Source organism: Callithrix jacchus, chromosome 13, assembly GCF_049354715.1.
Source record: "Callithrix jacchus isolate 240 chromosome 13, calJac240_pri, whole genome shotgun sequence".
In the NCBI taxonomy this organism is placed as follows: domain Eukaryota; kingdom Metazoa; phylum Chordata; class Mammalia; order Primates; family Cebidae; genus Callithrix; species Callithrix jacchus.
The window spans coordinates 11,622,327-11,648,055 of record NC_133514.1 but is presented as its reverse complement, the minus strand read 5'-3'; the positions used below and the strand labels follow the sequence as shown (position 1 = coordinate 11,648,055).

Genomic DNA, 25,729 nt, shown 5'->3' with positions numbered 1-25,729 from the left:
ATGCTGTTGTTTAGAGCTGGGCAGGGTCTCACTCCTGTAATCCCTGAACATTGGGAGTCCGAGGTGGGCAGATCATGAGATCAAGAGTTCGAGACCACCCTGGCCAATATGGTGAAACCCCATCTCTACTAAATATACAAAAATTAGCTGGGTGTGGTGGCAGGCACCTGTAGTCCCAGCTACTTGGAAGGCTGAAGGAGGAGAATCACTTGAACCTGTGAGGTGGAGGTTGCAGTGAGCTGTGATTGCACCACCGCACTCCAGCCTGGGTGACAGAGTGAGACTGCATCTCAAAGAATATATGTATGTATTATGTATGTATGTGCATGTGTATATATATATATATATATATATATATAGTTTTTATATAAAATATGTATATATACTGTTGTTTAAATTAAAAATAAGGTGTTTAGACATATATCATATTTTATTATTTTCCCCATTAACTCACTTCTTCAAAAACTAAACATCTATGATTTCCTAATATATAAAATAAACATATACAGCTTCTAAAAACGTGGTACAAGGCCAGGCACAGTGGCTCACACCTGCAACCCCAGCACTTTGGGAGGCCACAGGAGAAGAATTACCTGAACCCAAGAGTTTGAGACCAGCCTAGGTGACATAGGGAGATCCTGCCTGTACAAAACAATTTTAAGTAAATTAGCTGATGATGGCGGCATGCACCTGTGGTCCCAGCTACTTGGGAGGCTGAAGTGGGAGGATCCTTTCAGCCCAGGAGCTTGAGGCTGCACTGAGCTATGATTATGCCACTGCACTCAAGCCTAAGTGACAGAGTAAGATCCTGTCTCAAAAAAATAAAAATTAAAAAATGTCATAACATGGTAGAAAAAAAATGACTGCTATGCCAAAATACTGATAATACATTTAGGTGAAAAGGAAGACTAGAACAAAATGTTCAGTATATTCGCGTCTTAGTAAAATATGCCTTGTTACATGTGACTAAACAGAAATCCAACAGGAGTCTATACAAAATCCTAACAATTCCCCCCAGACAGGAACTAACAGATCATTTTATTTTCTTCCTTCTGCTTTCCTTGGATTTTCCAAATCTTCTCAAACTAAGATTACTTTTATTTCTTCTTGTTTGTTTTCTGAAACAGTCTCACTCACTGTCACCAAGGCTGGAGTGCGTGGGGGTCATCTCAGCTCACTGCAACCTCTGCCACCCAGGTTCCTGCCTCGACCTCCCAAGTAGCTGGCATTATAGGTTTGTGTCACCACGCCTGGCTAATTTTTGTATTTTTAGTAGAGACGAGGTTTCACTATGTTGGCCATGCTTGTGTTGAACTCCTGGCTTCAAATGACCCTCCTGCCTAGGCCTCCCAAAGTGTTGGGATTACAGGCGTAAGCCACTGCATCTGGCCTAAGATATTAATTTATTTATTCATCTATTTATATATTTATTTATTTATTTATGAGACACAGTCTTGCTCTGTCACCAGGCTGGAGTCCAGTGGCGCAATCTCCACTCACTGCAACCACCCAGGTTCAAGCAATTTCCCTGCCTTAGCCTCCTGAGTAGCTGGGACTATGGGAGAGTGCCACCACACCCAGCTAATTTTTTTTTTTTTTTGAGACAGAGTTTTGCTCTTGTTACCCAGACTGGAGTGCAATGGCGCGATCTCGGCTCGCCACTACCTTCGCCTTCTGGGTTCAAGCAATTCTCCTGCCTCAGCCTCCCGAGTAGCTGGGACTACAGGCGCGCACCACCATGCCCAGGTAATTTTTGTATTTTTAGTAGAGACGGGGTTTCACCTTGTTGACCAGGATGGTCTCGATCTCTTGACCTCGTGATCCACCCGCCTCGGCCTCCCAAAGTGCTGGGATTACAGGCTTGAGCCACCACACCCAGCCATGTTCAAATGTATTCATAGGAAGACATAGATACAACAGTTTATTTTCTTTTTGACATATGGTCTCCCTCCATTGCCCAGACTGGAGTGCAGTGGCGCAATCACGGCTCACTTCAACCTCCATCTTCCAGGTTTAAGTGACACTCCCACCTTAGCTTCCTGAGTAGCTGTGACTACAAATACTATCACCACACATGGCTAATTTTGTGTGTGAGTGTGTATAGATGGTGTCTCCCTATGTTGCCCAGGCGGATCTCAAACTCCTGGGCTCAAATGATCTTCCTGCTTGGGTCTCCCCAGATGCTAGAATTGCAGGTGTGAGCCACCCTGTCCAGCTCTGAATTCTTAAAATTATCTGTAGCACTTGTGAATAGAGTTTGTGAACTCTACATGAACCTTAAAGTCATCATCAGCACCCACTTGACAACATTGTAGCAGAGTTAGGCTTTGGCAGGGGTCACAACCAGACAGTAAATACTCACTAAACAATGACGTTTCAGGGCCCTGTGCTATATACAATGATGCAGATTTCATAGCAGTTGTCACTATCCCACTAACTAGGGTCATTTGAATAGAAGGTGCCTGGGGTGAGAGGTCATCAGCTCCAATACCTAATCCAGACAATGCCTACCCCAGCCCATCGGCACCAACCCCATAGGCACTCCAAGCCCTAGTTGCCATTGTCTTTGAGCCACACTTGAAAAATCTACTCCCAATAAAGAATAGCAGAAAGCTAAACTGCAAACCAAGCTACATATCAATTGCAAATGTAAATGTTCTAATTGTCTGACAAGAAAAAATACAATGTAAATAATAGCAGGAATGGGCCAGGGGTGGTGGCTTTTGCCTGTAACCCCAACTCTTTGGGAGGTTGAGGACAGGATCACTTGAGGACAGGAGGTTCAGACTTGCCCGGCTAAAATGGTGAAATCCGGTCTCTACTAAAAAAAAAAAAAAAATACAAAAATTAGCTGGGCGTGGTGGCCTGGGCTTTATTCCCAGTTACTCGGGAGGCTGAGGCTGGATAATCACTTCAACGCAGGAAGCAGAGGTTGCAGTGAGCCGAGATTTTGTCTCTGCACTCCAGCCCGGGTGACAGAGTGAGACCCTGTCTCCCAAAATTAAGTCAATACACAAATAATACCAAGAGTTAAGAGCTTTTAAAAACATGTATGTGAGGTGGGGCATGGTGGCTTGTGCATGTAATCCCAGGACTTTGGGATGCTGAAGTGGGTGGATCACCTGAGTTCAGGAGTTTGAGACCAGCCTGGCCTACATGATGAAACCCCATCTCTACTAAAAATACAAAAATTACCCAGGCGTGGTGGCGGGCACCTGTAATCTCAGCTACTCAGGAGACTGAGGCAGAAAAATTGCTTGAGCCCAGGATGTGGATGTTGCAGTTAGTTGAGATCATGCCATTGCCCTCCAGCCTGCTTAACAAACCCGACTCCATCTCAAAAACAACAATGACAAAAATAGGCCAGGCACAATGACTCATGCTTGTAATTCCAAAACTTTGGGAGCCTGGGCAGACAGATCGCAAGGTCAGGAGTTTAAGACCAGCCTGACCAACATGGTGATACCCAGTTTCTACTAAAAATAAATAAAGATAAGCCTGGTGTGGTGGTATGCAACTGGAATCCCAGATACTCGGGATGCTGAGGCAGAAGAATTGCTTGAACCAGGGAGGCAGAAGTTGCAGTGAGCCAAGATCGCGCCACTGCATTCCAGCCCAGGGAATGAGGAGGGAGACCCAGGCATTGGGATTCCCTCCCCCTCTATCATCCACTGTGCATCTCAATAAAAGAGAGAGCAGGCCAGCTGGCGCCTCCTGAATCTCCTTCCTGAAAACAACAGGCTAGGCCTTGGGGAAACTCTCCAGAAGGCACTATTTTTACTTAAAACAAGATCAAACCAGAAACCTTTTAACATGTGAATCCTGAAACTGTAAACTGGAACCCTTTCATATGTGATTCCTGCAACTGTAAACAGAGACCTTTTCACATGTGAGTCCTAAAACTATGAACCTAAGGTGACAGACCTTTGTCTCAAAAAAATTCTTTTTTCTTAGAGACAAGATCTCACTATGTTGCCCAGGCTGGTCTTGAACTCCTGATCTCAAGGGATCCTCCTCCCTTAGCCTCCCAAAGTGCTGGAAGTGCAGGCATGAGCCCCCATGCCCAGCCAAGAGAAACATTTTTGAAATGAAATGTTACCTATTAATCACCAAGGAGTTAGAATTAGTTTCATATATAGCTGGAAAATGTGGTGTTTCTTTTTAAAAAAAAAAATTAGTGTTAGGCAGGGCGCGGTGGCTCATGCCTATAATCCCAGCACTTTGGGAGGTCGAGGTGGGTGGATCACGAGGTCAAGAGATCGAGACCATTCTGGTCAACATGGTGAAACCCCATCTCTACTAAAAATACAAAAATTAGCTGGGCATAGTGGCGCGCGCCTGTTGTGATATAGCTGGCCTAGAATGAGAACCAGTACAATGCCATTTTAAAATGGGAAAACTGTTTCCATTCTCCTCACAATGACTGCTAGCCATGGCTTCTGTAAACTACTAAGATTACCTTGCAAAATGCAAAGAGAGGACAAGCTGCATACTTTCTCTTATCTGTAACTGCCAGAATTGCTGGCCTTTGTTTACCAAAGTAAGCACCCCCAGATAATTCCATCCTGGCGCCAAGTAACCTAAAATTATGTGGACCCCACACCTGTCCAAATGATGTATAAACTAATGTTTACCTTGACCTCTGTAAACCACTTAGGTGGCAATCGGAATGACAAAAGTCCCCTGGCCCTTGGAATGTCTGGAGCCCCCTCACCCTCGTCTCAGCCTGGGAAGTGATTGACAGCTTTCATTCCCATCTCCACTCCTCACCCCCACTCCCAAGGTGGTTTTGTGGGTATAAAAAGGTCTTGTCACTCTTCTTTCTCTGCCACGGGTTGGAGAGACGTGAGTCCTCCATGGTCGCCGGCAATAAACCCTGTAATTTGGCATTCTTTTGTTCTGGTGTTGACTTTCTGTGCTGAGTGCGATATAACACTGTAATCCCAGCTACTTGGGAGGCTGAGGCAGGAGAATTGCCTGAACCCAGGAGGCGGAGGTTGCAGTGAGCTGAGATCGCGCCATTGCACTCCAGTCTGGGTAACGAGCGAAACTCCATCTCAAAAAAAAAAAAAAAAAAAAAAAAAAATTAGTGTTTTGTTTTCTCTAGATATCTTTTTATTTTATTTTATTTTATTTGAGACAGAGTCTTGCTCTGTCACCTGGGCTGGAGTGCAGTGATGTGACCTCAAGTCATTGCAACCTCTGCCTCCCAGGTTCAAGTGATTCTTCTGCTTCAGCCTCCCAAGTAGCTGGGATTAGAGGCACTCGCCACCACACTAGGCTAGTTTTTGTATTTTTAATAGAGTCAGGGTTTCACCATATTAGCCAGGCTGATCTTGAAATCCTTGCCTCGTTACCCACTCATCTCAGCCTCCCAAAGTGCTGGGATTACAGGCCTGAGCCACCACACCAGGCCTCTAGATATGTTTTATAAAAGTATGTAAAGGGCCAGGCATGGTGGCTCACACCTGTAATCCCAGCACTTTGGGAGCCTCAGGTGGGCAGATCATGAAGTCAGAAGTTGGAAAACAACCTGAACAACATGGAGAAATCTAGTCTCTTAAAAAAAAAGAATTGCAAAGGTTTATATATGTTTTGAAAACAGAATAGTGGACATAAATTTATAGTTGATGCCAGAGCCTACACATGTCAACTGACATCCACCTCACTTACTCTGAAACTGATTCAATAGTCTCACAGGTAGTTTTCTTTACATTAGAAACTTATGGGCGGGTGTGGTGGCTCATACCTGTAATCCCAGCACATTGGGAGGCCAAGGCAGGCAGATCATCTGTAGTCAAGAGATCAAGACCATCTACTTAGGAGGATAAGGCAGGAGAATCACTTGAACCCAGGAGGTGGAGGTTGCGGTGAGCTGAGATCACACCACTGCACTCTAACCTGGCCAACAGAGCAAGACTCTGTCTTTAAAAAAAATAAAATTAGAAACTTACCCTTCTTTTTTTTTTTGAGACGGAGTTTCGCTCTTGTTACCCAGGCTGGAGCGCAATGGCGCGATCTCGGCTCACCGCAACCTCTGCCTCCTGGGTTCAGGCAATTCTCCTGCCTCAACCTCCTGAGTAGCTGGGATTATAGGCACGTGCCACCATGCCCAGCTAATTTTTTGTATTTTTAGTAGAGACAGGGTTTTACCATGTTGACCAGGATGGTCTCGATCTCTTTACCTCGTAATCCACCCGCCTCAGTCTCCCAAAGTGCTGGGATTACAGGCTTGAGCCACCGCACCTGGCCAGAAACTTACCCTTCTGATCTAAAAGCTGGATGAGCTATACTTGTTTCATCTGAGTTCCCTCCTCAGCAAAAGACCTCCAGGCCTCTCAAAAAGTATCAAAGACCTGGACTCATCAGCCCATTGGCTCCAGACAATGAGATGCCTGGACCTCATTCAGCATGACTGCTTCTTTAGCCCTCCTGTGTGCCTGTTTTCCCACCAGTGGATGCCTTTTCTTCCCTGCTCTATAAACCCCTAGTTTTAGTTAGACAGGCATCATGAATTGGAGATTGATCTTCCACTTCCACAGCTGCAGCACCCAGTGAAACTCTTCTCTAGCAATACTCGCCTCTCAGTGACTAGCTTTCTGCACTGTGAACAGGACTGCGGCTGAAACCCTGGTGTTCTGGTAACAGCTGCACATCTGCAGACATATCTCTGCTGCTCTACCTTGTCTTTCCTGCTGCACTTCACACCTCCCTATTCTGGCATCTCCCAATGCCCTGGCCTGGCCCCCAGTGCTGCATAGTGACTTCCCTGAGTGGGTCAGACCATGCCAGCAGTCACCACCCAGCCCTGCCTGGCACATTGGCATCCTGTAAAAGTTAAGTAAATGGATGTGGGAAAGGATGTAGTGAGGCTATCATAATTTTACATGTTTCTAGTTTGTTCACACAGTCAGGGATCTGCTCACAGGCCCATATAATGTTCTAAATCAAAATACATCTACCAGCTCGGCCTGGTGGCTCACACCTGTAATCCCAGCACTTTGGGAGGCCAAGGTGGGTGGATCACCCGAGCTCAGGAGTTGAAGACCAACCTGGCCAACATGGTGAAACTCCATCTCTACTAAAACTCCAAAAATTTGCTGGGCATGGTGGCGCATACCTGCAATCCCAGCTAGTAGGGAGGGTGAGGCAGGAGAATCACTTGAACCTGGGAGGTGGAAGTTGCAGTGAGCCAAAATTGTGCCATTGCACTATAGCCTGGGCAGCAAGAGGAAAACTCCGTCTCAACAAAACAAAACAAAAATAAAAGACATCTACCACAGGATGCATGAAAAGTTCCAAGTTCTTTTAGAAGGCATCTTAGCAAAAATGACCCCTAAAGCACACTAGTGAGGTCCAGCATTTCAAGTAGAACCTCCATACTGCTCACTCCCCTTCCCACCCCCACCAACCCCGCTCACATCCCTATTCACTCCCCACCACGCCAGCTTATTCTCCCCTTTGGTATCCCTTTTGTGTGATATCTTTTTTCTCTCTGTTGGACACTATGGGCTGTAAAGTGTGTTCCTTGGTCTAAAGAAATGTAAGCCTGTGGCTCTACGTGGTACACCATATCTTATTTTTTTCTTTTTTTTTTTAGAAACAGGGATAGTTTGACTTCCTGTCTTTCTATTTGCATGCCCATTATTTTTTTCTCTTGCCTGATTGCCCTGGCCAGGACTTCCAATACTATGTTGAACAGGAGTGGTGAGAGGAGGCATCCTTGTCTTATGCCAGTTTTCAAAGGGAATCCTTCCAACTTTTGCCAATTCAGTATGATTTATTTCCTTTTTCTTTTTCTTCTTCTCTTTTTTTTTTTGGTCAACAGGGTTACTGCTTACTGAAACGTGAACAGATTTCACAGAACTCAAAATAACTCTAAATTAACCTAGGATTTAATTTGTTCAACTTTTCCTTTATCCTCCCTTCCCTTTCATCAATGTTTGACATGCCCACTCTCGGAACAGTTTTTTCTAACCCGTTTGTGAGGTCCAACAGATCATAGGAGGAGCCAGAGAGTGTTTATATTTGGCCCCAACACCTCTGAAGGCACGATCTTGGCTCACTGCAACCTCCACCTCCCCAGTTGAAGTGATTCTCCTGTCTCAGGCACCTGCCACCACATCCAGGCAATTTTTATATTTCTAGTAGATATGTGGTTTCACCATGTTGGTCAGGCTAGTCTCAAACTCCTGACCCATGATCCACCCACCTCCACCTCCCAAAGTGTTGGGATTACAGGTGTGAGCCACCTCACCTGGACCTCTATTAATCTAAACATTTTAAATAAAAAAAAGAAAACATTTGTTAGGTATATATAGTAGCTAACACAAAGGTATCTAAACATAAAATTATGAAACAGCATATTGAATCCAGAAGTGTATTAGAAAACACAAAATAAAGCAGCAAAGTGGCCAGACCCCCTGGATGGGGGAACTGCATCTGGGATGGGTACCCTCCTCATCAACAAGATCCGGGGGGAGTACCCAGACAGGTTCATGATCACTTTCAGTGTGGTGCCCTCACCCCAGCTGTCAGACACGGTGGTGGAGCCCTATAATGCCACCGTCTCCATCCACCAGCTCATCAGAAACACTGATGAGACCTACTGCATCGATAATGAGGCTCTCTATGACATCTTCTTCAGAACCCTAAAGCTGCTACACCCACCTGCAGTAACCTGCACCACCTGGTGTCTGCCACCATGAGTGGGGTCACTACCTGCCTGTGCTTCCCAGATCAGCTCAGTCCTGACCTGCAGAAGCTGGCCATGAATATGGTCCCATTCTCCCACTGGCACTTCTTCATACTCAGCTTTAACCCGCTGACCAGCCAGGGAAGCCAGCAGTCCTGGGCCCTGACAGCGCCCGAGCTCACCCAGCAGATGTTGGATGCCAAGAACATGATGACGGCCTGCGACCCCCACCATGGCCATGACCTGACAGTGGCTACCATGTTCAGGGGCCACATGTCCATGAAGGAGGTGGACGAGCAAATGCTTAAGGTCCAAAACAGGAGCAGCAGCTACTTTGCTGAGTGGATCCCCAACAATAAGAAAATGGCTGTCTGTGACATTCTGCCCTGAGGGCTAAAAATATCCGCCACCCTTATTGGCAACAGCAGAGCCATCCAGGAGCTGTTCTAATGCATCTCAGAGCAGTTCACAGCCATGTTTCTGCACTGGTACACAGGTGAAGGCCTGGACAAGATGGAGTTCACCAAGACCAAGAGCAACATGAATTACCTGGTGTTCAAATACCAACAGTACCAGGACACCAAGCTGAGGAGGAGGGTAAGTTCGAGGAGGAGGCGGTCTAGAGCGTCCAGTCACTGCGGAAAGCAGGGAGCAGTGTGAACTCTTTATTCAGTCCCAGCCTGTCCTCTGGCCTGTCTCTCTATGTGTGCACCTGCCGTTTTCCCTGTCCACGTCCCATGCTGTATGGACACCATTATTAAAGCATTTTCATAGTGAAAAAAAAAAATTTTTGGTTTATTTCCATGTGATCTTTTTACCTAATATACATTTTGTCTTCTACAAAATACCTGTGCACCTACTGAATACTTCCTTGTGTGGCTGCATATGTGACTGTATGTCATGAAGAATAATTATCTACATATCACAGATATAGATTTTAGAATATAACTGTGTATGCATTCCTATAATCTCTTCATCTCATAAGAATCTAAATTTTAGGTCTGCGAAGCCTGAGTCCTGTCCTCTCGCTCTCCTCCCCGGGCAGCATGAGCTTCACCACTTGCTCCTCCTTTTCCACCAACTACCGGTCCGTGGGCTCCATCCGGGTGCCCAGCTATGGCGCCTGGCTGGTCAGCAGCGCGGCCAGCGTCTATGCAGGCGCCAGGGGCTCTGGTTCCCGCGTCTCCGTGACGCGCTCCACCAGCGTCCGGAGCGGCAGGGTCGTGGGGGCCTGGCCGCGGGGATGGCCAGGGGTCTGGCAGGAATGGGAGGCATCCAGAACGAGAAGGAGACCATGCAAATCCTGAACGACTGCCTGGCCTCCTACGTGGACAGAGTCAGGAGCCTGGAGACCGAGAACCGAAAGCTGGAGATCAAAATCCGGGAGCACCTGGAGAAGAAGGGACCCCAGGTCAGAGACTGGGGCCATTACTTCAAGATCATCGAGGACCTGGGGGCTCAGATCTTCTCAAATACTGTGGACAATGCCCGCATCATTCTGCAGATTGACAATGCTCTCTTGCTGCTGATGACTTTAGAGTCAAGTATGAGACAGAGCTGGCCATGCGCCAGTCTGTGGAGAGCGACATCCATGGTCTCCGCAAGGTCATCGATGACACCAATGTCACTCGGCTGCAGCTGGAGACAGAGATCGAGGCTCTCAAGGAGGAGCTGCTCTTCATGAAGAAGATCCATGAAGAGGAAGTAAATGGCCTACAAGCCCAGATTGCCAGCTCTGGGTTGACCGTGGAGGTAGATGCCCCCAAATCTCAGGACCTTGCTAAGATCATGGCAGAAATCCGGGCTCAGTATGATGAGCTGGCTCGGAAGAACCGAGAGAAGCTGGACAAGTACTGGACTCAGCTGATTGAGGAGAGTACCACAATAGTCACCACACAGTCCACTGAGGTTGAAACTGCTGAGAAGATGCTCACAGAGCTGAGACGTACAGTCCAGTCCTTGGAGATTGACCTGGACTCCATGAGAAATACAAAGATCAGCTTGGAGAACAGCCTGAGGGAGGTGGAGGTCCGCTATGCCCTGCAGATGGAGCAGCTCAACGGGATCCTGCTGCACCTGGAGTCAGAGCTGGCACAGACCCGGGCAGAGGGACAGCGCCAGGCCCAGGAGTACGAGGCTCTGTTGAACATCAAGGTCAAGCTGGAGGCTGAGATCGCCACCTACCGTCGCCTGCTGGAAGATGGGGAGGACTTCAGTCTCAGTGATGCCTTGAACAGCAGCAGCAACTCCATGCAAACCATCCAAAAGACGGCCACCCGCCAGATAGTGGATGGCAAAGTGGTGTCTGAGACCAACGACACTAAAGTTCTGAGACATTATGCCAGCAGAAGCAGGGGACCCTTGGGGGAGCAGGAGGCCAATAAAAGTTCAGAGGTCAAAAAAAAAAAATCTGAATTTTAATCTTGGAGACAGAGGCTATCCCTTATTTTTTGAAACAGAGATTGCAAATCCTGGGGCCTGAGCTGTTCCACCCTAAGGTTAGTAAACTTTAATGAACATCTGATGCTGATCTTCTGAGTGGGAATGTTTTCATGTAACCAGCGGGAGGGAGAAGGTTCTCCCTTTTAGCAACTATTTTGCAAGATGATTTCCTCATGGGCCTGGTCTCCTTGTCCTCATCATGACCTCGTAACCACATCAGTCCCAGCTTATTTCTGAGAAAGCTGGGGCTCTGAGCCCCACTGAGAATTGGCAACTGGGCTCAGGTAGCAGGGACACAGTGAGGGGGGAGGATTTTGCAGCCAAAGTTGGGAGAGGCAAAGCTGGGAGTCACAGGGGGAGAGAGAGGTTGCTGGGGACAAGATGATGCCAGCACAGCTCAGGATTGGCCTTGACTTCCCCACCAGAGTTGACCTGATTCTGAAGACCAAGACCATAGCTCCAATAAACCAGACCCATCCTCATTGTTAGTCTCCTGGGGCCATAAAATCTAGGGAGACAGGGTCCCCAGACAGAACAAAGTTAAATTTACCAGAGCTCTAGGCATTCATTCACCCTGATCCAGAGCTTTCACACACCCAGGGAAAGAATCATAATTCCTACAGATAACGGACTAAGGCTAATAGGGCAATGAGGAAGTGCTGGGGGCATAATTCCCTGTGCACACCTGCCCATCTGAGCTCTTCCACAGCGGTTCTGTGGGACCCTCACACAGCTTCCATGCTCCTGCTCATACTGCTTGCCCAGCCAGGAGTCTTCCAGCTCCACCTGAGTTACGCAAACCCCCAAGTGAAGCCAATTTGCTTCAGCCTTCTCTTCCACAGCCTCCTGTTTATTCCCAGGAGATTCAGTGTCTTTCTTTTGCACCCTGGGTCCCTTCACTTGTGCTTCTACCATGAGTGGTCACAAGCTCTGTGCCCTTTGGTGTGGATCTCTCTGTTGGAGGACACAGGACATTCTGTAAGTCAGGAATGGGTGTCATCCTTAACAGAGATGGCCATGTGGCCCAGGTTCTATATGCACCTGCAAAACTGCTGTTTCTGGCTTCTATAAACAATCTCTGGCTGGGCTGGTGGCTCATGCCCATAATCTCAGCACTTTGGAGGCCTAAGTTGGCAGTTGGCATGAGTCCAGGAGTTTGAGACCAGCTTGGGCAACATGGTGAGATATGGTCTCTACAAAAAGTAAAAAAGAGAGAGAGAGAGAGATGGACACAGTGGCTCACGCCTGTAATCGCAGCACTTTGGGAGGCCAAGGTGGGTGGATCACCTGAGGTCAGGAGTTAGAGACCAGCCTGGCCAATATGGTGAAACCCTATCTTTACTAAAAATACAAAACTTAGCCAGGTGTGGTGGTACACACCTGTAGTCTCAGCTACTCAGGAGGCTGAGACAAAAGAATCACTTGAACCCAGGATGCGGATGTTTCAGTGAGCTGAGATCTGAGATCCCACCACTGTGCTCCAGCCTGGGTGACAAAGTGAGACTCCATCTCAAAAACAAAAAGAAAAGAAAAAGAAAAAGGCAGAGCACTGTGGCTCACACGTGTAATCCCAGGACTTTGGGAGGCCAAGGTGGGCAGATCATGAGATCAGTAGATAAGACTGACCTGGCCAACATGGTGAAACACTGTCTCTACTAAAAATACAAAAAATTAGTCCCAGCTACTTGAGATGCTGAGGCAGGAGAATCTCATGAACCTAAGAGGCAGAGGTTATAGTGAGCAGAGATGGCACCACTGCACTACAGCCTGGTGACAGAGTGAGACTCTGTCCCCCCAAAAAAGAAAATAAAATTAAAAAGAGTCAACATGGTGGTGCGTGACTGTAGTCCCAGCTGCTCCTCTGGAGGCTAAGGTGGGAGGATCACCTGAACCCTGGAGATGGAGGTTGCACTGAGCCCGGATTGCACCACTGCACTCCAGCCTGGGTGACACAGTAAGACTCTGTCCCCACAAAAAATAAAAAATCTGTCTTTATCTACAAGAGATACCTGCTGCCAAACTCACAAAGAGGAAATCATGCAGCAGACTATGTACTCTCAGAAACCTGAGAAAAGTGGCCAGGATCTCAGCCAGAGTTACCCCTGTCCTGCAAAGCCCTGCAGTCCCATCTGTGATGTTTCTATGCACTGAAAAAAGAAGAGATGAATTTTGTTTTTTACAAATTACTTTATACTGTTCAAATCAACACATCAAGTGATGCATTTAAAGGTGTTGGTTGAGGTTTCAGAGGCCACGTGCCTAGAGGAGGGGGCTGAAGTCTGAGAGGACACTCAGGTGAAGGTTGAGTGTCAGTTGAGACAGCAGGTCAGCCAAGTGAGGGAGATGGCTGAAGTACTAGAGAAGACCTAGGGGAAGGAGGTGGCTGAGGGCTGAGAGGTCATGAGAAGATTCTTTAGGTACTAGAGGAGACTCATTTGAAGGTGACAGCTAAGGGAGGCCACCAAGGTAGAGAAGGTGGCTGAGGTTCCAGAGGCCATTAACTGGAGAAGTAGGCTGAGGTCCCAGAGGCCACACTGCTGGAGGAAGAAGATGAGTTCCCCCAGGACAGACAGCTGGATGAGGTGGATAAGGTCCCCCAGGACAGACAGATAGATGAGGTGAATGGGGTCCCCCAGGATAGACAGCTGAAGTGAATGGGGTTCCCCAGGATAGACAGGTGGATGAGGTGGATGGGGTCCTCCAGGATAGACAGGTGGATGAGGTAGATGGGGTCCCCCAGGATAGACAGGTGGGTGAGGTGGATGGGGTCCCCCAGGATAGACAGGTGGATGAGGTGGATGGGGTCCTCCAGGATAGACAGGTGGATGAGGTGGATGGGGTCCCCCAGGATAGACAGCTGAAGCGAATGGGGTCCCCCAGGATAGACAGGTGGATGAGGTGGATGGGGTCCCCCAGGATAGACAGGTGGATGAGGTGGATGGGGTCCCCCAGGACAGACAGGTGGATGGGGTCCCCCAGGACAGACAGGTGGATGAGGTGGATGGGGTCCTCCAGGATAGACAGCTGGATGAGGTGGATGGGGTCCCCCAGGACAGACAGCTGGATGAGGTGGATGGGGTCCCCCAGGATAGACAGGTGGATGAGGTGGATGGGGTCCCCCAGGACAGACAGGTGGATGAGGTGGATGGGGTCCTCCAGGATAGACAGCTGGATGAGGTGGATGGGGTCCCCCAGGACAGACAGCTGGATGAGGTGGATGGGGTCCCCCAGGACAGACAGCTGGATGAGGTGGATGGGGTCCCCCAGGATAGACAGCTGAAGCGAATGGGGTCCCCCAGGACAGACAGGAGGATGAGGTGGATGGGGTCCCCCAGGACAGACAGGTGGATGAGGTGGATGGGGTCCCCCAGGACAGACAGGTGGATGAGGTGGATGGGGTCCCCCAGGACAGACAGGTGGATGAGGTGGATGGGGTCCCCCAGGACAGACAGGTGGATGAGGTGGATAAAGTCCCATAGGATAGACAGCTGGATGAGGTGGATAAAGTCCCATAGGATAGACAGCTGGATGAGGTGGATAAAGTCCCATAGGATAGACAGCTGGATGAGGTGGATAAAGTCCCATAGGATAGACAGGTGGATGAGGTGGATAAAGTCCCATAAGAGATGCAGCTGAGAAACTGGTGGCAGTTCTACAAAACAAACAGCTGGAAGACACGAAGGAGGTCCCAGAGGACCCGAGATTGCTGGAAGTGTCTGTGGTTGAAGATCACCAGCTGGAGAAGGTGGTGGAGGTACCAGGCAGCACTTGACTGGAGGAGGTGACTGTGGTTTCAGAGAATCTTCACTTGGAGAAGATGGTTTAGGTGGCACAGGACGCTCGAGTGAAGTAGGTGGTCGAAGTCCTAGAGGACACGGGAGTGAAATAGGAGATTGAGGTGCCGGAAAACACTCAAGTGGTTGAGTTGCCTGTGGTCTCAGAAAATCATTAGCTGAAGAAGGTGGTACAGGTAACAGAGTACACTTGGGTGGAGGTGTGTGAGGTCTCAGAACATCTTCAGCTGGAGACGGTGGTAGAGATACCAGAAGACATTAAGGTTGAGGTGTGTTGGGTCTTTGAAAATCTTCAGCTGAAGACAGTGGTAGAGGTACTGGTGTACACTCAGATGCAGGTGTCTGTGGTCTCAGAAAATCATCAAAAAGGTGAAAAGATACCAGAAGACACTCTACTGAAATAAGTAGTTGAGGTCCCAGGGGACACTCAAAAGGTGGAGCTACCTGTAATCTCAAAAATTTATCAGTTGGAGAAAGTGGTTGAGATCCCAGAGGACACTGGATAGAAGGTGTGTGTGGTCTCAGAAAATCGTCAGCTGGAGAGGATGGTATAGGTGCCAGAAGACACTGGAGTGATGGTGTCCGTGGTCTGCAAAGATTGTCATCTGGAGAAGGTGGGAGAGGTGCCAGAAGACACTCGGGTGGAGTTGTGTATAGACTCAGAAAATCATTGGCTAAAGACGGTAACAGAAGACACTCATGTGTAGGTGTCTGTGGTCTCGAAAACTCATCATCTGTAGAACGTGGTAGACGTACCAGAAGACACTCAGGTGGTGTTGTGTATGCTCAGAAAATCATTGGCCGAGGAGGGTGGTACAGGTGCCAGAAGACGTTCATGTGTAGGTGTCTGTGGTCCCCCAAAATTATCGGCTGGAGAAGGTGGCTGAGGTCCTAGTGGACACTGGAGTCGAGGAGTTGTCAGAGGTCCCAGAACACCTTTAGCTGATGGGAATGGTGGCGCTCCCAGGTGACACCCAGACAGAGGAGGTGGCGGGCAAGCCATCAGTGGTCTTGAAGGGTCAGCCATGAGGTAGGGTGAGTAGGTCCATCCTGAGCAGTGATGACGCTGTGCTGCAGCCATGTTAACCTTCGGGCAGAAGGAGGAAGGGTTTTGAAACATATTAATTTGACGGACAGAATCACCACCAACAACACAAGCTGCACCTGATATTGCTGCTGATAGTCTTTTGCACCTTTCCATCGTCCACGTTTCAAAATAGCAGCATCAGTGTCACGAAGTCACCCTTCCACTAAGTACCACTGACAGCTAGGGAGTGAAGAAAAGTCATTGGGACAAACTGTTTTCTCCACGTGCCACTGTATCTGTCTGCAAACACAGGCAGGCTGGGGCCTGCCCCAGGGAAGACAGAGTCATAATGCAATAAGGAAGAAGCATGTTTCAGACTCAGAAGTGTCTCTGTCTATCCTCATTCCTCCGTCACCACCATCACCAGAGCATGCTCCTTGCATGGGATAACCAGCGAGTAAGAGGCATGAAAAGCCCATTGTCCACACACCTGTTGCAGCTTCTTTTTGGAGAATGTTCTCCAGGCCTTTTATGTTCTGTCTCCGATTCTCAGAACTCTGCAAGTCAGTGTGACCACCCTGCTCCAAATCTAAGAAAACAGCCTCCCTGAGGAAAAGGAGCATGTGCCCAGGGTCACACGGCTTGCAGGAGGCAGAGTGGAGGTTGATTCCAGCTCTGCCTGCAGGACCCTCTCATTACCCTCTGCTTCCCTTCTTGACAAAGGGCCTTCTTCACTCTGGGGAAATGTGCATTCCTGAAGACATGCAGGGGAACTGGGAGAGGGTTTTCTAACAGAACAATCAGACATACAGAAGTCAGTTAGGCATGGCTAGAGTATTTCTTTTAACTCCAAGGTTATACAAATTTTTTTTTTTAAAGACGGGGTTTCACCATGTTGGTCAGGCTGGTGTCGAACTCCCCACCTCAGGTGATTCACCTGTCTTGGCCTCCAAAGTGCTTGGATTAAAGGCGTGAGCCACCACGCCCAGCCTGGTAATACAAATTTTAAGTGCATTATGACATAAATAATACTTTTGTCCATGGAAAAATGAAGTGGGAATTCTGAAAAAAGCAAATTTCAGGCAAGTGTTTGATTTCAAGTGTACAATTCCCATCATGTGTAATCACAGGACTCGACAGCTGTTGAAGGTACAGAGGCCACATGAGAACAAGCAGAGCTGAGCATCATCTAAGGCCTTTGTCGCTGGGAATCGGCGCTGAGGGTAATAGGTTACATTCACTTTCACTAACTCACCGTCGAGGAATATTTTCTCTCACAAATACGGAAAGTCTGACACTTAGAATATTAGATCTGGGGCACCACCAAAAGGGGGGCAAAGGCGTTTTTGCACAACACAGTTACCGACAGGAATGGGACTGTAATGAACTATGGAATTGACCTGGTAAAACAGCATTCAAAATTGCACAAAGCGCATATTAATGTTGGGTTAATGAGTTTTCACTTTCGTCACTTCTGGGAATACAGCAGATATTTCAACTGTAAATCACCTACTTTATAGATGAAAACAAACAAAATCACAGCAAAATAAAAGAAAACCCCACATATTTCAGAAATAGACCACACAACATCTTGAGTAAAAGAGATCGGTCAGAGTTCACTGGGCCGTGAGACCTGCAGCAGCGGAGGTCAGTCCACTCAAGATGACCAGCTGGGAATGGAGAAGCCAGAAGGCTTGTGTGGAAGATTTTGCTTTTGAAAAAGTCCAGACAGCAAAGGTATCACAGAGCCCACAGAGCAGAGGCCAGGCCAGGCCAGGGTGATGGAGGAAAAGACTAGTGTCCTGATACAGGCAGAGTGAAAATGAGCCCAGCACTGTCTAATCACTAATTCAGTTGCTATGAACATTCTATGAATGAATTTTGGTGGACATAAGCCCTCCTTACTTTCTTTCCTTTTTTTTTTTTTTTTAATTGGAGAGAGAGTTTTGCTCTTGTTACCCAGGCTGGAGTGCAATGGCATAATCATGACTCACTGCAACCTCTACCTCCTGGATTCAAGTGATTCTCCTGCCTCAGTCTCCCGAAGTGCTGAGATTACAGTCGTGAGCCACCCTGCGCAGCCAGCATGAGCCCTCATTTCTATTGGGAGTATATCCAGAGTGGAATTGATGAGTGAGATAGCATTGACTGCCTGGGTAAACGCTGCCTCTGTCAAACAGGTGCTCCAGGTCAGACGGTGCAGTAGCCGGCAGGCCCACACAAGCATGAACATTTAAAAAAAATATTGAATTACTTCAAGATGAATTCCAGGCAATTAGCCCTGAAAAGTCATTGAACAACGTGGTAAGTGAGAAGGTAAACATAGCCAGCAGCCCGAGGCAAGTCTGGCTCCGGCCAGCAAAATGTTAAAAAAGGGTTCATGTATGTCGGAAAATAGAGAATGTGTGTGTGTGTGGGGTGGGGGGGAGAGAGGTGGGAAATAAAACTAAAGAGAAATCGTGCAAATAGAAAAGACAGAGAAGCTTTTTCTTTTAAAAACTCAAGCAGAACAGCTAAGCCAAAACATGTTTTCAAAGGTTTAAAAAGGAAAACTATAAAGTAAAAGAGGAGGGAATTATGGGAAGTGGAGAAGTTCCCGTGGTCCCAGCTCCACGGAGGTTAACTGGGAGGACTGCTTAGCCCAGGAGTTCAAGGGTGCAGTGAGCTACGATTGTGCCACTGCACTCCAGCCTGGGTGATAGAGGGAGATTTTGTTTTAATAAGAAAAGTTTGGGGCCAGATACAGTGGCTTGCCTCTGTAATCCCAGCACTTTGGGAGGCCGAGGCAGGTGGATCATGAGGTCAGGAAGTTGAGACCTACATGGTGAAGCCCGATGGTGAAACCCTGTCTCTACTAATTAGCTAGGCATGGTGGTGCTTGCCTGTAATCCCAGCTGCAGGTGTGTGCCACCATGCTTGACTAATTTTCTTTAATTTTGTACAGATAGGGTCTTGCTACATTGGGCAGGCTGGTCTCAAACTCCTAGGCTCAGATAGTGTTGGAAATAGACGCTCTGTGCCACAGAGAAAAATCAGCACTGAGACAAAGGATCTTTCAGGAACACAAGTTTTACTTCCTGGACTGCAGGAAGGGCACTCCTGGTAGACTTTGTGCCATGAGAATACAATGAACAAAGGAGGAGTCCGGGAGCGGTGGCTCAAGCCTGTAATCCCAGCACTTTGGGAGGCCGAGGCGGGTGGATCACGAGGTCAAGAGATCGAGACCATCCTGGTCAACATGGTGAAACCCTGTCTCTACTAAAAATACAAAAATTAGCTGGGCATGGTGGTGCGTGCCTGTAGTCCCAGATACTCGGGAGGCTGAGGCAGGAGAATTGCTTGAACCCGGGAGGCGGAGGTTGCGGTGAGCCGAGATCGTGCCATTGCACTCCAGCCTGGGTAACAAGAGTGAAACTCCGTCTCAAAAAACAAAAAAACAAAACAAAAAAAAAAACAACAAGAAAAAAAAACAAAGGAGGAACCAGGCGAGCTGATCCCAGTTTTCGGTTCCATAACACAAGAAGCAGATGCCAAGGTGGAATTTGATGTGCAAGAGATTGATAGGGAAAAAAAGCCTGTGAAGAATAAAGGAAAGGGGGAGCAAGAATAAGCATGGATGGGCTGGGTGAGGTGGCTCATGCCTGTAATCCCAGCACTTTGGGAGGCCAAGGCAGGCAGATTACCTGAGGTCCAGACTTTGAGACCAGCCTAGACAACATGGCAAAACCTCATCTCTACTAAAAATACAAAAATTAGCCTGGCGTGGTGGTGGGCACCTGTAATCCCAGCTGCTTGGGAGGCTGAGGCAGGAGAATCAGTTGAACTCAGAAGGGGGAGGTTGCAGTGACGTGAGATCACACCACTGCATTACAGCCTGGGTGAGAGAATGAGTGAGGCTCTGTCTCAAAAATAATAGTAATAAATTTTTTTTTTTGAGACGGAGTTTCACTCTTGGTACCCAGGCTGGAGTGCAATGGCGCGATCTCGGCTCACCGCAACCTCTGACTCCTGGGTTCAGGCAATTCTCCTGCCTCAGCCTCCTGAGAAGCTGGGATTATAGGCACGCGCTACCATGCCGAGCTAATTTTTTCTATTTTTAGTAGAGACGGGGTTTCACCATGTTGACCAGGATGGTCTCGATCTCTTGACCTTGTGATCCGCCCGCCTCAGCCTCCCAAAGTGCTGGGATTACAGGCTTGAGCCACTGTGCCCGGCCAAAATTTTTTTTCTTAAATGTTTTTTTAAAAGGCATGGATGGACACAGTGGCTCCTACCTATAATCCCAACACTTTGAGAAGGCAGGAGTTCAAGACCAGGAGGCCAGGAGTTCAAGACCAGCCTGGGCAACATGGCAAGACCCTGTCTCTAAAAAAAGATAAAATTATTAGCTGGGCATAGTGATATGCATTTGTAGTCCTAGCTACTGGGGAGGCCGAGGTGGGAGGATTGCTTGAGCCCAGGAGGTGGAGGCTACAATGAGCCATGATCGAGCCACTGCACTCCAAATACTATCTAAAATAAAAAAAAAAAATCTGGTCAATAAACCCCGTGCCTCTGATAAGGGACTTGAGTGTGGCAAAGAGAGTGAGATGGCAGCGGAGGGCATGGAGGGTTTCTTATTCTGCACAGAACATGCAAGCCAGATTTACCCCACTCCCTTCTCTGGCCCTTAGCAGATTCGGGACCTCATTCAGTTCCCATGAGGAACAGCAGCTGTGTCCCAACTGAAAACACAGACAAGACAAAGTAATGAAAAATAATGGTCACTATCTGCAATAACATTAACATGGGTAAACCTCCCATACATAAAAGAGGCCAGATGATCAAGAGATCTTAGTAACTGAGTAAAGGAATCAATAAGAAGGGAAGCTGCAGGAATCCATGTAGATTTATGAAAATCATTAGGGATGCAGAATGAGGATTTCTTTTCTTCATTTTTTGAATCAGGGTCTCACTCTGTCATCCAGGTAGGAGGGCAATGGTGCAATGTCAGGTCATTGCAGCCTCTGCCCACACCCCCATCCCAAGACCCCTGGGCTCAATGAGTCCTCCCTCCTCAGCCTCCCAAGTAGCTGGAACAACAGGCATGAACCACCACACCCAGTTAATTTTGTAGATTTTTTGCAGAGACCAGCGCTCCCTATGTTGCTCAGGCTGGCCTTAAGCAATTCTCTTGCCTTGGCCTGTCAAAATGTTGTGAGCCATCCTACCCAGGCAGAGTGAGGACGTTTTTGAGGACTGTGGTAAACAGCCTCCTCATATTTACGTCCTGTATAACCCTCTCCCTTTGAGCATGGGCTGGACCTAAGGACTATTGGGACTCTTTTCTTTCTTCCTTTTTTTTTTTTCATTTGGAGTTTTGCCTTCTAGGCCAGGCTGAAATGCAATGGTGTGATTTCAGCTCACTTCAACCTCTGCCTCCCAAGTTTAAGCGATTCTCCTGCCTCAGCTTCCCAAGTGGCTGGGATTACAGTCGTGTTGTTCCACTACATCCAGCTGATTTTTGTATTTTTAGTTGAGACGGTGTTTCACCATATTGGTCAGGCTGGTCTTGAACTCCTGACCTCAGGTGATCCACCCACCTCAGCCTCCTAAAATTCTGGGATTACAGGTGTGAGCCATCGTGCCTTGCTGGACCTACGTGCTATTTTCTAAGTAGTAATCGAATTGGTAAAAGTGATGGGATGTCACTTCTGGGATTAAGTTACAAAAAAGGACTGTGATCTCTCTCATTTTCTTCTTCTTTCTCTTCCTTTTTCTCCTCCCTAGCCCTGGGGCAAGCCAGCTGCTTCCTATGAAGAGGTGCAAGTGAACAGGAACTGAGGTCTCCAGCCAACAGACAGAGAGGACCTGAGGCCTGCCAGCAGCCATGGAAGTGAGTTTGAAAGAGGATGGTGAAGGCTTGTGAGAGCTGCAGCCCTGGCTGACAGCTTGATTGTATCCTCGTGAGAGCCTGAGCCAGAGGACACAGCTAACCTCACCCAGATTCCTAGCCCACTGAAACTGTGAGGGAAAAAAAGTGCATTGTTTATTAAGCTGCTAAATTTGGGGCGATTTTTACCCAACAATAGGTAACGAATACAAGGATATTGCTTACTACTCAAAATCACTACATAAAGCTGCAACTAGGGAAACACTGAGAGTCTCCAAGAACACTGTGTTTCTTCTTAGAGACAGTGAGTAAAGCACATACATGTGTTTTCCTATTAGTTTTGGCCACCAGGAAGTTCAGAGCCAAATGTATGACCCAATTTTAATAACTGTATTAGCCCTTATGACCTGCTTATCTGTGTGTGTGTGTGTGTGTGTGTGTGTGTGTGTTTCTTTTTTTTTTTGAGATGGAATTTCGCTCTTGTTACCCAGGCTGGAGTGCAATGGCGCGATCTCGGCTCACCGCAACCTCCGCCTCCTGGGTTCAAGCAATTCTCCTGCCTCAGCCTCCCGAGAAGCTGGGATTACAGGCACGTGCCTCCGTGCCCAGCTAATTTTTTGTATTTTTAGTAGAGACGGGGTTTCACCTTGTTGACCAGGATGGTCTTGATCTCTTGACCTCGTGATCCACCTGCCTTGGCCTCCCAAAGTGCTGGGATTACAGGTTTGAGCCACTGCGCCCGGCCTCTTATCTGTGTTCTTATTCCTGGCCTTTCATTTCATTCTGACTTTTTTTTTCTCTTTTTTTTTTTTTTGAAACAAGACGGAGTTTCGCTCTTATTGCCCAGGCTGGAGTGCAGTGACGTGATCTCTGCTCACCGTAAACTCCACCTCCCAGGTTCAAGGGATTCTCCTGCCTCAGCCTCCCGATTAGTAGCTGGGATCACAGTCATGCGCCACCACGCCAGGCTAATTTTGTATTTTTAGTAGAGACAGGGGTTCTCCATGTTGGTCAGAATGGTCTTGAACCCCCGACCTCAGGTGATCCGCCTGCCTCAGCCTCCCAACGTGCTGGGATTACAGGCATTAGCCACTGTGCCTGGGCTTGACTTTTCCTTTTCTTTGTTCTGATTTTATTAGCTCATCTATATTTTTCTACATGATATGAATTATGGTAAGCCACCTCAAATTCAGCTTACAGAGAAGCAAGGCATTTGTAAATTTTTTTTTTTTTTAAGACTCTCACTCCCTGGCCCAGGATGGAGTGCAGTGGTGCGATCTTGGCTCACTGCAACCTCTGCCTCCAGGGTTCAAGTGAGTCTTGTGCCTCAGCCTCCCAAGTAGCTGGAGATTACAGGCGTGCACCACCATGCCTGGCTAATTTTTTATTTTATTTTATTTTTTTAGTAGAGGCGGGGATTTCACCGTGTATGCCAGGCTAGTCTCAAACTCCTGACCTCAAGTGATCCACCCATAAATCATTTTTAAAAAATACTTTTTAGGCCAGGCGCGGTGGCTCAAGCCTGTAATCCCAGCACTTTGGGAGGCCGAGGCGGGTGGATCACGAGGTCAAGAGATCGAGACCATCCTGGTCAACATGGTGAAACCCTGTCTCTACTAAAAATACAAAAAATTATCTGGGCATGGTGGCGTGTGCCTGTAATCCCAGCTACTCAGGAGGCTGAGGCGGGAGAATTGCTTGAACCCAGGAAGCGGAGGTTGCGGTGAGCCGAGATCGTGCCATTGCACTCCAGCCTGAGTAACAAGAGCGAAACTCGGTCTCGAAAAAAAAAAACTTTTAAAATTTAAAACATAGTTTTGCACATTAAAAAAAAAGTTTTGCACAGGTTGCACACAAAGTGCCTGGAGGTGGTGGTGGGAAGATCAGGTCATAGGAGAGTGGCTCAGGAGCCCCAAGCATTGGCCAGGGGTGGTTTGGATTGTGTCAGAAATATCAAGTGATAAAGACGAAAAGGGAAAAAGGATGGCAACTGGTGGCCATCCCAGAGGGAGGGGCCGAGGGTTCACCCAGCCACCCGCAGCGGGATCCTTGCTAATTGTTCCTGGCAAGGGTTCCTCTAAGTCCATCCCGCCCAGTCCCGCCCATCACCCCGGGTCCCGCCCATCACCCCGGGTCCCGCCCTTCACGTGCGCCTGAGGCACGACCTTAGTCTCCGCCAGCCAATCCGGCCTCCTCCGCGGTTGCGCGCTCAGCACCCTCCCTCCGTGCCCGTGCGAGCCTTCCCCGTTTTGCTGGCCTCACTTAGGGGTGGTTGGGCCGCGCGCCTGTGGGGGCGGGGCCCGGAGCAAGCTACCCAGCCAATGGGGCCTGGCGGCTGGGGCGTGCTGACGGCGGCACAGGCTGAGGTGGAGGCGGAAGGAGGCGGCAGAGGGGTAAGATGGCGGCCTCCTTCCTTCTAAGAGTGTCGGTGCTGCGGTGCGAGCGGGTGGCCCGGTTCGCAGTGAGTGTCCCGGCCATCCTGCTCTCCGTCTACGCCTACCACGGGAACAGGAGCGGGACCCCGAACACTGGCGCATCTGCGACCCGGGACCCTGGGTGAAGTGTTTCACCACCGTTGCCTCAAGGTAGCAGTTGCGGAGTGGGCCGGGAGCGGCCGTGCGGGGCGAGGGTGGAGGCCGGGGGTGGGAGCTCATGGCGGGAGCTCGGGCCTGGCCCGGCTGGGACCTGGCCGCTTGGGAACGGATGGGGTCGGGGCTGGGGCCTGGCGGGGGTGGCAGCTGGGCGCCCCTGCCCCAGTGGTTGCCCGAGCCCAGGCGGCGCAGCGGAGGTGGCGTGGCCGCTAGGCTGCCGGGGAGGGATGAGGTGACTGAGTGCATCCGGGAGGCCTGGGCGGTCAGGCGGGTGAGGGCGCGCTGGGCTGGAGCGCCAGGGTCTGAGGAGGGTGGGTCCTGGCCGGCCTGACAGTTTTCCTGGTTCTCGGGAGGTGGGCCGGGGTGTGGGGGCCAGCGGCCACCTCTTGTTCGTCCTTCGCTGCAGCCAAAGCTTTGGGGCCCGCGCGGTCAGGGGAGTTGCGTTTCCCAGTGTCTTCCTGGTGCTAGGACAGGTGTTTCCTTTGTACGCCAGCGCTAGTGAGAATTTGCAGGCTTCCTGGGAAGGTGACATTTGCGGGCAAACACGAGTTTGACCCTACTTTGGAAGAAGATACCGGCACTTAACATATCTGATTTCTGGATTTCCCCTCGTGTGTTTCAGTGTGGCAGGAGGGGGAGATGGTCTGAGTTTGGGTCTGAGTTTATGCTTCATCAGAGGAAAGGCCAAGTATGTTACGTGTTTCAGCCTTTGGGATGACTTAAACGTTGTTTCTTATTAGTATAATAGGATACCCACAACAGATTGAAAAACACATGCTTTGCTAAACTTGAGTGATTGGTTTGTGTTACTGATCATTTTAGTTTTTTTTAATGTTGTAATTGGTCTGTTACGTTTTATTTTAAATTTTCCTAGGCAAGTTACTTTGAAAAAGGGAGTAATTTACATTTTAAAGGTGGCTGCTCTTTTTTGGCGGGGTGGGGGATTAAAAACAAGTTGAAGGAATGATTTCAGAATTAGTAGCTTACGATTTTAACAGACTATGTCTAATATTTAGAAGTTTGTTAACATGTTTGTTAACAGTAGTCACATTTGAGCAATTTCTTCCCCTCCTGTTGATTGGTAAATTGGTGTGTAGACAGAAATGTACAGCTCACTAGTTTATTTCGACTCACATATTGTTGATTACATGAACAAGGTAGAATTGGGGTTTGTCTTGTTACTGGTTACAAACTTCAGGGTGCGGATCTTTCCACTTAGCCTTCTCATGGACCAGATACTCTATCTCATTTGCTCTTAAACCAAAAGCCTGTAGCTTTTTACAGGGGAAATAACTCTCACATGGCCAA

At 48.4% G+C, this 25,729-nt stretch overlaps 1 long non-coding RNA gene and 2 pseudogenes across 3 annotated transcripts in view; all 3 read left to right on the top strand.

The window, feature by feature from the left end:
* The window catches only part of LOC100386904 (keratin, type I cytoskeletal 18 pseudogene), a 67,102-nt pseudogene extending 55,885 nt beyond the window's left edge, over positions 1–11,217 (top strand). Inside the window, exon 2 of the transcript XR_004732630.3 lies at positions 9,695–11,217. The product of XR_004732630.3 is annotated as a keratin, type I cytoskeletal 18 pseudogene (transcript). The remainder of the gene's footprint in view (positions 1–9,694) is intronic.
* Positions 3,754–9,482, top strand: LOC144578917 (tubulin beta-4B chain pseudogene; annotated as a pseudogene). The gene has a single exon (XR_013525456.1). The product of XR_013525456.1 is annotated as a tubulin beta-4B chain pseudogene (transcript).
* A 13,000-nt stretch (positions 11,218–24,217) lies between the features above and the next one.
* LOC144578918 (uncharacterized) overlaps positions 24,218–25,729 on the top strand; it is a 38,871-nt gene continuing 37,359 nt past the window's right edge. The window contains exon 1 of the long non-coding RNA XR_013525457.1: positions 24,218–24,415. This is a non-coding gene — a long non-coding RNA (uncharacterized LOC144578918). The remainder of the gene's footprint in view (positions 24,416–25,729) is intronic.